Source organism: Octopus bimaculoides, chromosome 4, assembly GCF_046866305.1.
Source record: "Octopus bimaculoides isolate indiv1 chromosome 4, ASM4686630v1, whole genome shotgun sequence".
Taxonomy (NCBI): domain Eukaryota; kingdom Metazoa; phylum Mollusca; class Cephalopoda; order Octopoda; family Octopodidae; genus Octopus; species Octopus bimaculoides.
In genome coordinates, this window is record NC_142931.1 from 21,996,382 (window position 1) to 22,011,894 (window position 15,513).

At 37.4% G+C, this 15,513-nt stretch overlaps 1 long non-coding RNA gene across 1 annotated transcript in view; it reads right to left on the minus strand.

Moving 5' to 3' along the window:
* Positions 1 to 11,005: 11,005 nt before the first annotated feature.
* The window catches only part of LOC106876801 (uncharacterized), an 18,760-nt gene continuing 14,252 nt past the window's right edge, over positions 11,006 to 15,513 (minus strand). Inside the window, exon 4 of the long non-coding RNA XR_008264031.2 lies at positions 11,006 to 11,275. This is a non-coding gene — a long non-coding RNA (uncharacterized LOC106876801). The remainder of the gene's footprint in view (positions 11,276 to 15,513) is intronic.

The following is a 15,513-nucleotide window of genomic DNA, read 5'->3' on the forward strand; positions in this document are numbered from 1 at the left end:
AAAGAATCCACTTTTCATCGCAAGTCACAATCCGGTCGAGAAACGGATCGTTCTTGTTGCATAAAAGAAGGGAAGATGACACTTCAAAACTACATAGCTCAGATACCAGGAAACCCCAAAATGGCTGAAGTTCAAAAGATAGTGCTCATGGGAACTGCCCATATCCTACGTAAAATACTGTCTATGTGATCTCAAATTTCAAAACAAACACATCATTTTCTTATGGTTTCTTAAACATTCTCTAGAACAACACTATGTACAAATCGAAATATATGGTACCATAGGCATAACACCTACATGAACTTCTAACTTGTTGTCTCTTGAGGTCTCTGGGTGAGACTTGGATCCAACTTGTACAAATGCAAAGCAAAAGTCAAACATAAAATAATAATAATAATAATAATAATAATAATAATAATAATAATAATAATAATAATAATAATGGCTTCAAGTTTTGGCACAAGGTCAGCAATTATAGTAGTAGGGATAAGTCGATCACATCAATCCCAATGTTCAACTGGTACTTATTTTATCAACGTTGAAAGGATGAAAAGTAAAGTCGACTTTGGTGAATTTAAATTCAGAACATAAAGATGGACGAAATGGCGCTATGCATTTTGCCTGGCATGCTAACGATTCGTCTGAAAGTGTGCGAAGGTCTTTCAACGACTCAGTAAAGAAACGAAGCAAATCGAAACGAAAATGGGAGCTTAAAAGAACGAAACATCAAAAGGTGGAAGTGGAGGAAGAAATTTGCAGTGGTGATTGAACTAAAAATAGTTTTCACGAAGAATGTTTAACTTGCAAAAAATATCGTTTGGCATCTCAATAATCTTTCAAATCTTTCATGAACGACGAGAAAAAAAAATACATGTAATATATCATGATTTTGTTAATTAAAATAATTCCTTAGAAGATTGTCAGTGATAGTGTTCACAAATGACAAAGAAAAAAAATTAATGGTAACAGTCTGTTACATCACAGCATGACCTTTGTAAAATGAAGACACCACTCTGGGGTGTTCATATTTTTGAAATGTAATTAAAGACGATACTCTATTGACTTTCTCAGGTTTGTCGTGTTTATTGCTATTTTAAAGTTTTATGTATGACAATGGTATGAAAATAACGATGACTGAACTTTTTGAACTAAATCATTATTAATTTGTAAGTTCATGTTGTTGTTGTTGGCACTCCGTCGCTTACGACGTCGAGGTTTCCAGTTGATCCGATCAACAGCCTGCTCGTGAAATTAACGTGCAAGTGGCTGAGCACTCCACAGACACGTGTACCCTTAACGTAGTTCTCGGGGATATTCAGCGTGACACAACGTGACAAGGCTGACCCTTTGAATTACAGGCACAACAGAAAGTAAGAGGGAGAGAAAGTTGTGGTGGAAGAGTACAGCAGGGTTCGCCACCATCCCCTGCCGGAGCTTCGTGGAGCTATAGGTGTTTTCGCTCAATAAACACTCACAACGCCCAGTCTGGGAATCGAAACCGCGATCCTGTGACCGCGAGTCCGCTACCCTAACCACTGGGCCATTGCGCCTCCACAGTAAGTTCATGTAATCAGCTGAAAAATATTCAGGTGTATACAATTTCATTTATGTCTATGGGGAGTCGTAGCGCTAGGCTAAGGCGAGCTCGGTATTGCCCGGTCTCCCAATAGCTTTGCCCGTGCTCACAAAATTTAAGTATCACAATTATTTCATCATCGTGATTTTACTTGGCATAAGCTAAGTTTTTCTCGAAGCACTTCAGTGGCAGATATCACTAAATTTGTGCTTTCTTTTGCTGCAGTGCGTTTGTTCCGCATCAGTTTGTTAAAAAAGATTCGGCAGATAAATACCGTGAATAATATATTGAGTTTTTAGCATTTCTGTATTGCCGATGATATTGCCCTGTTGGCTTAGAATCGCCCAACGTTATACGAAATGACAATAAAAATGCAAAGGGATGTAGCAAAGATTGGGTTGAGAATCAGCGGTCAAGAGCACGAAGGTAATGCAAGTTGGGAAAGAAGCAGAAAGTGTACCAGTGAAAGTTGGACAAAAACCAGTTGAAGATTTACAAGCTTCACATATCTGGGAAGCATAGGGACAAGCAACGGCGAGGCAGAGACAGATGTAAGCTGCAGAATTAGCGAGGCAGCGGCAGTATTTAGAAGACTGACAACATTTTGGTGTAGCAATAACATAAGTATAGAGCTGAAGATTCGTCTATACAAAACAACAATACTGCCAATAACGATCTATGCGGCTGAGACCTGGAAGATGACAGCAAAAGTCGCCCGCCAACTCGACGTATTTCATCAGCCGTGCCCCAGAATGATCATAAGAATCACTTATCGAGACGGTGTGACAAATGAAGCCATTCTCCAAGCAACAAGAATAAGACTCTTGCATGCAATTGTAACCGAACGACGAATGGCCGGACACATACTGAGAATGGTTGGACACATACTAAGTTTGTAAGAGGAGAGGCTTGCCAAAACAGTCATGGGCTGGATGCCGCTGGAAGGTAAGAGAAAAAGGGACCGGCCAAGGAAGACATGGCGTAGTACCTTCAAAGAAGACCTATGCAGATTGAACATCACCTGAGAAAAAGCATACCGGTTGGTCAGAGACGGAGATAATTGGCGATCACTGACTGCCCGATGTGCCGCTCAAAGCACCAACGGACCAAAGACGAAGGAGGAGGAGGAGGAGGAGGAGGAGGAGAAGAAGAAGAAGAAGAAGAAGAAGAAGAAGAAGAAGAAGAAGAAGAAGAAGAAGAAGAAATAGTCCATCGCTTTTCCTACGTACCAATTAGGATCAGTCATTTTTCAATTGACCAGCAAGTACGCTACATTGAAGTTGCTACGACCCGTCGCGTCACTCATTGGTAAGACTATTATTTTTACTATCATCTTTGTGAAGTTACTGTACTAGCCCTCATGTATTGTTATTGTCTATGAGTATAATTTCGTTGCCTTGTATGCTAGATTCTAATTTATTCTCAATTATTTTTCCTGTAATGAAACCATATTTTGTCCTACCGCTGTCTTGTAAACGCGGGTTTTATTTGCCGGATGAAAACAAATACAGTTACCGCCTCTTTCTTGTTGCACTGGCTTTTACATTGGCTCCAGGTGTTTCTTATATCCTAATGTACTATCATAGACGTACGAGACAGAGTGTAGAGGATACAACTCCTTAATTCGGACAAGGCTCAATCTTTTAGGCAATAATTTAGGTGAAATAACCTGTTCGAAGACTTTGTAAACGATTGTAAGGATTAATTTTTCAGGTGGAGACGTACGCTTTTCAAGCCACCTTCACAATAAACATAACTTTTTCTTTTTAGATTGAATTAAACTTAAGCGTCTTAGAGATACGAAAATAAAGTGACCTCACTGTAAAGAGTGCAACAGTTAATGCTTATTTTTAATGGTGTTAGATTTCATAGTGCATTAAGCTGCCATGTTAGCTCAGTTTCAGTCATTTTAAAACAAAAAATACATAAACAATCTATTAATTTTTTGTTGTTGTTGATGCAGATGCGATATATAATGGACATATTGGAAAGAAGCTTGCTGCTGCCACGGAAGATGTTGAATACTCTTCATATTCGAAGCTCCTTAATTTGTTAGTTTCTACAGAATTTGAATATTTTAATAAGGCTTATGGAGTCAACGGATTCTAATTGAACAGGTTTATTAGATACATGTTGGAACAAGGGGTATCCCACTGTGACAGATGTCGAAGGACAAGTAACCGAGCTACACTGTGGTTAGAAATCGGAAAACCTTTCACGTCCCTCAGGAAATTGATGTTTGCAAGACAATTGCGGTTTAGTAGATTCAGTATCATCGTCCTGCAATAACGACTTAAACGACGAATCCGCTCAAACACAGTTCAAAAAATTTAGGCAAACATTGTTTGGCCCCCATTACTGGAGCTTCAATTCAGAGTTTTATAAATCACATCCATTTATAAATCGCAACCATTTTCTGGATACTGTTTTTGATGTAAAAAAAAAACAAACTTCAGTAACTTAGTCAGTGAGTTTAAAATGCATGACTTCCACTCAATGAGACACTTTGTACTATGACATCCTGTTTTCACATCTAAAATAAGTCATAGTTTCTGCTACAAATATGAGACTGTAAACGACCGTGCGAAGAGAAGTGACGAGAATGGCTCCTTAGTACATCACACGGTCAATACAATTAGATATGAAATGAATAAATGCGTATAAATGCCAGAAGGAAAAGAGAGACACAACCGAGTAGAATGTTTAAGAGAAGATTTTATTGATAGGTTAACATGTGTATCTGTAGTGAGTCATGTATACATGATAATAGACAGGCTGTCATGAGAACAAAGTGTGTGTGTACAAACATGGATGTATGCGTGTGCGATAAGCACAGAGCATTGAAAGTCTATAATATGACGCTAGAAGAATGTTCAGACACAAGGATGATAGATACCAGTTCGTAGTCAATGTACACGATAGTTGAATGCTGTATCAAGAAGTTGTGGCTGTAATGCAGAGCCAGTTGAGGTACATGTCGTACAAGAAGTTGTGGCTACGCTGCTGCTACTGGTCACTTGTTACGGGAGTTCTCGCAGGTTGTGTTTTGCTGCTAACCATGGTGAAGTGATTCACAAACAGTGTTGAGTATTGCTGGTTGCTGTGTACGTAGAGAGATGATGGCGTTAGGACGAATGGTGGCGACAGAGATGGAGGTCCTCGAATGCTGCTGGATGAAGTTGATGAGTCTCCATGTGGCTGCTGTTGTGTTGTCGCTGGAACTGGCTGTGTCCTGTATGGTCAGTGGCTAGACCTGAAACGGTCTGGAACCGAAAGACATCGAGACGGTGTGAAGCTAGAGTTTTATAGTGAGCAGTCGGTTCAAACTGAGGTTTAGAAGAGACTATCTCACGTGACCTTATTTGAAGGCTGCGATTGGTTGGGTTGCATATTGGCGCGCAATAGAGCAAGAGACAAATTGCGCCAATACCAACCAATCAGAGTAGTGGACAGAATAGGGTCCAAAAGGGCGGCCGAAGGCTTGCTGTTATCTACTACGTCCGTATTTATGTATATATAACAGAGAGAGAGAGGATTTTCTCTAAAGCGTACGCCACAAAGCCATCAATGTTGAAAAATTGATGATCAGAGCAACTAGATCAATTCGCTTGTATTCATATCCAGTAGAGATTCTAGTTGCTTTGTCAGGGGTTTGATTCTAGTACGATTATCGCTTTTTGGAAGGTGGGAAAGGCTCTTCATGGTATAATAGTTTCCTGCAAACTTGAGGCGTCGGAGCTTTAAGAAAATCCACTCAAAACATGAATGACAGCCTCACGGCGAAAATCAGTAAGAAGATCTCGACTACTTGTGGATTGACTTCCAATAACTTTATTGACCACCGAATCCTCCAACCGCTATGTTAGTTTTCTTCACCATTTTGACTTCTTCAGACAAACAGGCTGTCCTAATTAAGTTCAGTAGCTTCGATCGTATTACACATATTTTCGTTGTCTTGCTTGTTTCGTTTGACATCAAGATGCTCAATAGAATTTGTAGCGGTGATAGTTTTAGCTGCGTATTTTAAACAGCTAGTGGTAGGATACAATATTGTTTCCTTAATGTGTTAGTGGTTGTGTGGTTGGGATGTCGAAAGAAACAATATTATTATATTCACATCAGAGAATCTTTTCAAGGTCTGTGTGTTAATGAAGGAAGTGCGAATGTGAAGCGAGTTGTTTATGTTTGTGAGGAACTGTTTGATTTCACACCAGAATTTGGACAAACTCCTTTATTTCATAGATTTATTTTCCGTTCGTCAGTTTTTATGAAATCAATATGGGCCTTCTATACGCAAAAGTGTAAGGAGAGAAGTGAGATCAAGTTTCAATTTGATACAAGTTTTCTTTCATTATTTGTTTTTCAAAAGTCAAGTACTATTCCACCCATTTCATTCTAGTCACTGAGTCACACACAAAGTGATCATGATCGCTTACACCTATTCACTGCGATCTATGTACTCATCTTGAGTCATCTCATAATGTGGTCCTTTTCAATTGCATGAACTAAAAGTGAGAGAGGGACGAGTTAAACTACCGGAATCAACATGCTGTAAAAGCAGGTAGTAATTTTACTTTGTACTTATTCTTAGTACAGGTTTTGAAGAGTGCAGTTCGATTTTAACAGTTATTTTTTCAAAGCTATAATGGAAGTGACAAAGAAACACATTCAATGTATTTTGGTTGATGAGCTCAATAAAGGCAACAACGCAACAGAAAGTGCGAGAAATATCAATGCAGTACATGGGGGATCGGACAATAAGCGTAAGCCAGTGTCAACAATGGTTCCAGAAATTCCGAGCCGGAAACTGCTGCCTAGAAGACGAGCCTCATCCTGGAAGATCTGTAGACCTCGACGAGGACGTCCTGCAAACCCTGGTGGAACAAAATTACATCGTAACTGTTGAGGAACAAACAAAGAAGCTTGGATTTGGTCATTCAACCATTCATCGACACCTGCATGCCATCGGAAAAGTCAGCAAATTGGGTCAATGGGTTCCTCACAAACTTTCCGAGTGTGCTCTTATTTGCTGTCATGTCTCACGAATGAACCGCTTTTGGAATGAATAGTGACTGGTGACGAGAAATGGGTTCTCTATAAAAATGTCAAGCGCCGAAAACAGTGGGTAGGGAAAGGAGAAACACCGGCACTCCAGGCTGACTAAAGATGGTCTTCACCTATGTAAGGTCTTGTTATCTTTTTGGTGGAATATGAAAGGCTTACTCTAATTTGAACTTTTAACCCCAAACCAAACGATAACAAAGGAGATCTACTGCCAGCAGCTTGAGCGGCTTAAGTTAGCCCTAGGAGAAAAACGACCATCTTTGGTTTTAAGACGAAAGGTGTTTTTCCAACAGGATAATGCTCGGCCACATACAGCGAAGATGACATCCCAAAGGCTGGAACAGTGTGAATGGGAAACGATACCCCACCCACCATATTCGCTGGACATTGCCCCATCTGATTATCATTTATTCCGTAGTCTTCAAAATCATTTGGACGGAAAAAATATGAATTCTTTAGACGAGTTCAGAACAGTACTGGAAAAGTATTTTTCGTCACGGACAAGTGAATTTTGGAAGAAGGGGCTTGCAAGTCTACCAGATAGATGGAAGAGCATTGTAGAAAATGAAGCAGAGTATATTCTAGATTAAAAAAGAACTTTGTTTATCTTAATTTTGAAAAATATAAGAAGTATAAAAAACCCCGCATTATTTATAGGATGACCCAATATAACAAATTTAACTCGCACGAACTGCACTTTATCACTTGTTCATTGATCTCTGTTGTTACACACCCAATTGTTACATGCAATTGTATTCATTGTACCACTTCTTACACACTAAAAGATATTATATACATGTGTATGCATTTATTCATACGTGCATACATACATACGTACATACATACATACATACATACATACATACACATATGCACACGCACACAAATGTGCGAAAAAACCCGCTTATTAACAATGGAAGTTTTATATTGAAAGTTAATGACAACCTAAAAACGCAACAAAATTCCATAAACAAGTTACACTGCGGAAAATCATAAATATATATCAGACAGCAAAATATACAAAAGATTATTGTGTCACAATGTCACCAAATTTTTATTATCTATATATATAAAAATGAGAATGTGTGTGTGTGTGTGTGTGTCTGTCTGTCTGTCTGTCTGTCTGTCTGTGTGTGTGTGTGTGTGTTCCCCTAAAACTCGAGAACTACACAACCAATTTCATTCAAATTTTACACATGTCTTACTTAGGGTTCCGGTTGTGTTTTAGTCAAAAAAAAAGTTTTAACTTCTTGCAGAGTTCGAGCCCACGGCAACATAATATCTCCTCCACTATTTAAGTATTACGTGTCAAAAGTGAAACAAAAACACTCATGTCAAATACTTTCACTTTAAAAATGAAACTATTCCACTAACTGAAACAATCACATTTCGATACTGTAATGACAGATACTTTCACTTTAATAGTGTGTATATCTATCTATCTATATATATATATATATATATATATATACAGAGACAGAGAGAGAGAGAGAGAGAGAGAAAGAGAGAGAGAGATGTATATGTACACGTATATGTATAGATATATATATAGATATAGATCTATATGTATACATGTGTGTAGATGTATATATATAGGTGTACATCTAATATGTACACATATAAATGCATATAGATATCTATACATATATACACCCATACACACACACATATATATGCACACAAACACACACATTAGTCATTTGTTTTCTTATCCAAAACTACGTCAAAAGTATTGAATGGATCTTTAAGAAATTTGGAAATTATATTCTATGCATAATGGCCATAACCCCCATGAAAATTCATATATTTTTGATGTTAATGAAATTTTAACCATACAGATTGCACACAAATAAAGTAATATTTCTAAAAATTTTTCTTCTTAGAAGTTACAAAGACCCCTTCATGGGGACTTCACACCCACAATTTAGTCATTTTTCCTAAGCAAAGACGAATACAGTTGTACCATTGGTAGCTATAGGGTCACCCGAACATAACAGATGAGCATTATTTGTAATTCAACGGTACAACAGTGTAAGACTATCCTTTCAGATATACTTACATTGTGATTTCTGCAATGTGGTGCATAAATTGTCAAGTAAATGAGACTCATCTTTGCCTCCACTGATTCACTTGCAAAGTGATGAGTAAAATTATTTAGTTGCAGCCCTCCTTTGAGTCTTTTTATTACCACTGCGACACATATAGTCCCCAGTTGGTAACATTGATTTCAAGGCCTTCCCAGATGAGTGACTGGTTGTTCGAAGACATTTATTGATTGTAAATATTTTCTGCCCAGTTACCTATCGGTAGAGTGGTCATTTGCAAACTCCAGAGGCAACACTTTCATTTCCCTTTACTCCAAACGTCACACATTGTTGTTTCTATTGAGTCATGCCCTTCCAATTGCTATAGATCCATAATGCATCTTAAAGCTGTACCTGTCAACTGTATGGTGAGGAATCCTACATTGGGGAGTAGTAACCACTAGGCTACGGTAGCTGACTGATTATCGTGATCATTCGTCTTTTGCTTTCCTGTAGCTTTGCTCTCTTTTACAAACCCAGTGAACATACATATATTTCCTATTTTAAAGAAATTCAAACAATACATATTACACACAAGTTAAAAAGATTCCCAACAATTAAACTTCTCTGGTTGACATTAATACACCCATCACCAATAGGGGCCTTAACTCCCACAATTTTCAGCTCCATGAGCTCCATTTTTCAGGAGCAAAATTCTTTTAAGGTCCATGTAGTGTCTTAGGCCAAAAAATTTTTTAACTTCCTGCATAGTTCGAGCTCACAGCAATATCTTATCTCCTCCACTATTTCAGTATTATGTGTCAAAAATGAAACAATAACATCACTCTACTGTAATGTCAGATACTTTCACTCTAACACTGAAACTATTCCACTATTTCAGTATTACCTGTCAAAAGTGAAACAATAACATGTCGCTACTGTAATTTCAAATATTTTCACTTTAATATTTTCAATTTCATACTGAAACTATTAAAGTGAGACTATACTCTCACATATATACAGGTATACTATAAGACCCAAGTAAAAACATTCCCAACAATTCAACTTCTCTGGTTGACATTAACACCCCCACCCCCAATAGGGGCCTTCATTCCCACATTTTAGAGCTCCATGAGCTCCATTTTGCAGGAGTAAAATCTTTTTCACAGGTTCCAGAAGACTGAAATTTTGGAATATGCGCATAAAGATCAATAGTATGGGATACATGTCTCATGATTAGAATTTTTTTAGGATGTGTAAAGAGGGAAAGAACCCTCATGTGCAATTTTGATGAAATTCGAATCATATGTATTCCAGTTCCTTACAGAAAATATAACAGAAAAGTCTCATTTTTCAATTGCATGTAAGACGGGCAACGCCGGGTATCTCTGCTAGTAAGTAAATAAAGACAGGAAGAAAACATTAAACTCCGGGAATGTCGAAGACTAAGAAAAAAAACACTGATCTTACATAGAAGATAAAGTTAAATATTTAACTTAACGTTAAATTCATATTTTTAAAACTGTAAAGACTATTTTATTAGTAATCTTCAAAAACAACATTTAGGTTAATTATCTCTTCTCACGTTTTATATCGCCAGCAACAGCGCACTCAATTCCAATACTCTGAAATTTTAAAGGCGTTTCTCCTTCCGTGATGGAATATGGTGTAATTTGATTGCAGCTTTTAAAAAAAAATGGCTGTCCATCCTTAGCTTTGCTTCACCTTACTTTCTCAGTTGTTTATACCTCAAACTACATTGGTCCCTTGTGTCTCGCAGAGAAAACAACCATTTTTTTTAATGTATCCCAAATTGTTCGAAGAAAGCTTCGTAATCTGTTTGTTACTGCAAACACTGCAAAATATTGTTGCTCCAAGCCTATGCCATAATTTATATGTAGGAAGTAATCAGAATATTTCAGATCTAGCACTTCTACTTTTTTAATGCTGTCCGTTTCCCTTATATCTCTACGTTTAATTTTTCTTTATATTTTGTTTCATTTTGGTCCTACCACCATCCTCACCACCATCACGTCTACCACCACCTTCTTCTTCTTCTTCTTCTTCTTCTTCTTCTTCTTCTTCTTCTTCTTCTTCTTCTTCTTCTTCTTCTTCTTCTTCTTCTTCTTCTTCTTCTTCTTCTTCTTCTTCTTCTTCTTCTTCTTCTTCTTCTCAAGGCAGGGTGCCTAGAAGAATCGTTAGCACGCCAGGCAAAATGCTTAGCAGTATTTCGCTCGTCGCTACGTTCTGAGTTCAAATTCCGCCGAGGTCGACTTTGCCTTACTCCCTCGCCGAAATTTCTGGCCCTGTGCCAAAAGTTGAAAAGAATCACAAGAAAGAATGTATTTGAAATGCTTTATTTCCGTTAAAATACATCGGATGTATTCACAAATAATATTGTTTCTTTCTTATTTAATTTAAGGGGATTAGACGTGCTCAGGAGTGATGTTTCTGGTTTCATTTTTCTAGTTGTATTCAAAATGACTTGAATGCAATCACTACACGAATATACGATGTCTGCACGCATCCGAGCATACGTGGAGATAGCTCGAGTCAACTTTATTCTTCGATTGTTTTAGGCACTCAGTGATACATGCCCCATTATATCTGTCTGCAATTAAAAACATTAAACATTTTAGAACTACACTGAAATTCACATCACGTTATATATATATATGATTTTCAGGAAAAAAAAATTGTTTAAAAAAAGCTTCTACTCGTGTAAAATTCGTATCCAAAAGTTTTCAGAATTGCCAGTATGGCCAAGAGAAAAAGGTTTTCAATTTAGTTGTATTTAGCATAATTTACTTTACTTATGATTAGATTTTATTAAATTTTCATTAAATAAGAATAATTTCTGTTTAACAGGTATCACATTGAAAGTTACTAAATTACAAAGTGTTTATGTTTATTATAAACTTTATTTTACATTTCTTGCCCACAAGAGATTATGTCTGATCTTTAGCATACTTCTTTATGTCTTCTCAGATCATGATCACAGGAAAAGTTGGTGATAATTCTTATCAACAAAAACAAAGCTGATAAATACACACAAGTGTTGCAAAATAAGTTTGATTACCAATAAACATCAGCTTGCATGACACTTTACTCAACCGACAGAAGAAGGTGGCCGATCAAACTGATTATGTAAACAGAATTCCGATTGGTCAAAACTGTCTTCTTGTCTCAAGCTCTATTTTTCCGCCTATTCTTTTCGGAACCTTTGATACGGAATATCAAAATTTTAATCCCTTTCGTTCATTGCACTCTTGCAATCTCTTCAGTAACTTGTCTCTCCACTTCCATTTATTTTGAATGTATGATCTGGCGTTGTTTTGGCGTTGTTTTGGCGTTATTTCGAAACTGTTTGGTATGAGCATGTGAGTGTGTGCAAGCTCGTATGTGTGCACGCTCATATGTGTGCACGCACTTATGTGTTCGTGCTTATATGTAAGTATGTGCGTTCATATGTGTGTTTGTAACAATTTCGTTTATATCAGATCAGATAGAGACTTTTTAATTAATTTATTTACGTTCATATTCCGCATCATATGTGTGAACAACACATGCAACCATGGGCAATTGTAAGGCCCTCATCTACGTGTATTTGGTGTTCAAAATTGGTTGCGTTTCAGTTATGAGGACCGACTCCTGTATTTGTCGCAACGATGCGTCGCTGGGGTGTCTAGACAGGATTTCTATGCTAATTCTGTCCAGTACACCACCATGTTGTTCTTTGGCATGCTGGTAGAGCACCGAGGTTTGTTTTTGATTATTATAGTCCCTCCAATGTTCGTTTACACGCTCAGCCAAACTTCTTGCCGTTTCACCTATGTGTGTCTAGAAATCCTGTCTAGACACCCCGGTGACGCATCGTTGCGACAAATACAGGAGTCGGTCCTCATAACTGAATCGCAACCAATTTTGAACACCAAATACACGTAGATGAGGGCCTTACAATTGCCCATGGTTGCATGTGTTGTTCACACATATGATGCGGAATATGAACGTAAATAAATTAATTAAAAAGTCTCTATCTGATCTGATATAAACGAAATTGTTACAAACACACATATGGACGCACATACTTACATATAAGCACGAACACATAAGTGCGTGCACACATATGAGCGTGCACACATACGAGCTTGCACACATTCACATGGTCATACCAAACAGTTTCGAAACAACGCCAAAACAACGCCAAAACAACGCCAAAACAACGCCAGATCATACATTCAAAATAAATGGAAGTGGAGAGACAAGTTACTGAAGAGATTGCAAGAGTGCAATGAAATAATTTAACAAAAAACTATATAAATTAATAAAGGACTGAACCAGTGCGTGTGTTTATTACCGGCATAATGCCTCTCCCAAGGTTTAATTGTATATATGTATACATATACAGTAACACAATATCTGTATCACGTCCTCGCGTTGTTGCTTTTTGTTGGTTTTTTTTGTCGTTTCTCTTGTTTGAACTCACTATACATATACATATATGTACATATATGCACACACACATATATATATATATACACACATACACACATGCATATAAGTGTACAGGACGTCACCAACAGTGAAAATAACATGAAATACGTAAGCAAACGAAGGAAAAACGAGTGAAATACATGAACAACAAGAAAAAATGGAAAACAAGACAAGTAAACACAGAGAAAGGATCCTTCATCAGTTGTCGGCTGTCTATCTACTCCTCATTTCGAGCATTCAACGACAATTTGAGTCTTCAAAGACAGTTGCTCCCATAAATTCTAAAATAAAATTTAGGATTTATGGGAGGTCAAAGTTGGGAATAAAAACATGACAATCGAGACACAAGGAAACCGAACGAAAACAAACATGGAGGGTCGTCAGACCAGAATGAGAGGAAAATAGTGAACGCTGGGAGAAAATTTTTTTTGAAAAGACAAAAGATAGAAAAGAGAGAGAAAACACATCCGTGAAGGAAAAGATAGATGGTCATTTGAAGAAAAGAAAGATGGACGATGGTCACGTTTGAGCGACGAGAGAGAGAGAGAAAGAGAAAAGGGGTAAAGAGCGAGAGAGAGAGAGAGAGAGAGAGAGAGAGGGCGAGAGAGAACGAGAAAGGGGGTAAAGAGAGAGAGAGGGCGAGAGAGAACGAGAAAGGGGGTAAAGAGAGAGAGAGAAAGAGAGGTAGAAAACGGTGAAGGAGGGAGGAGGGGAAAAATGGAATTAGAGAAGGATGGAGGTAAAATACTGTATAGAGTAGAGAATCACATCAAAAAGGTGAAGGTAAACTAACTTGGAAATGGATGCATCACGTTTAATTAAAAAATAATAATTAATATATATGTCTCCACTGTCATGTTTTTGTTCCTAACTTTGACCCTCCATAAATCCTAAATTTTATTTTAGAATTTATGGGAGCAATTGTCTTTGAAGACTCATATTGTCGTTGGATGCCCGAAATGAGGAGTAGATAGACAGCCGACAACTGATGAAGGGTCCTTCCTCCTTCCTCATACACACATCATGTACACACGCGCGCACATACACGCATAAAAAACTATATATAGATGTTCACTTATGCAAATGAGTTTACATGTAACTTGTGTTGAGTGCTATACTGTCCTTGTATAACTTGTGTGTTTGTGTGTGTGTGTTTAAGTATGTATGTGTATTTGTATGTATGTGTATGCGTGTGTATGTGTTATTTCTTTACTACCCACAAGGGGCTACACACAGAGGGGACAAACAAGGACAGACAAACGGATTAAGTCGATTATATCGACCCTAGTTCGTAACTGGTACTTATTTAATCGACCCCGAAAGGGTGAAAGGCAAAGTCGACCTCCGCGGAATTTGAACTCAGAACGTAGCGGCAGACGAAATGCCGCTAAGCATTTCGCCCGGCGTGCTAACGTTTCTGCCAGCTCGCCGCGTATCTATATACATAGGTATGTATGTAAGTAAATGCACACTATTAATTTATTGTTTGAACTCCTGGGTGAGGAAGGAAGTGTTTATGTGTCATGGTCAAAAGCAAAAGCATCAAGTTATTTACATACTCTGGACTTAATAACACAGCATATTTACCCTCTCTTCCTCCTAAATAAATAGCCCATATAATTAACTCTAACAACATGTATGATCAGCTTATCTTCTAAGTCATTCTGTAAAAACCCACCTAATGAAAAATACTAATTTCTGAAGTAACGAATATTCTATTTCGTATGTGTATTTCGTGTGCAAGATTCTTGATGTGGATACGTGTGTTGAAAGAAATACAATTAAACCTTGGGAGAGGCATTATGCCGGTAATAAACACACGCACTGGTTCAGTCCTTTATTAATTTATAAACAGTATATAGTTTTTTGTTAAATAATTTCATTGCACTCTTGCAATCTCTTCAGTAACTTGTCTCTCCACTTCCATTTATTTTGAATGTATGATTTGGCGTTCATTTGAAACTGTTCGGTATGAGCATGTGAGTGTGTGCAAGCTCGTATGTGTGCACGCTCATATGTGTGCACGCACTTATGTGTTCGTGCTTATATGTAAGTATGTGCGTCCATATGTGTGTTTGTAACAATTTCGTTTATATATATTCTATATTGTGCCTGAAAACTTTGATTATCCGAACGAACAAACATACACGGTTGTTCATATATTTCCAGACCAATCTTAGCAATAACATAACCAACAAAAAATTGAAACAAAATCAAACAAATTATTAAAATCGGAATATATTACTATCCATTTTCATTTGTTTACATTTACTATTCACGTTTATTTTTATTCATTTTTGTAGAAATAATACGGTCGTGTTTTAGAGTATATAATCTCTTTCCTATCTTGAGAGA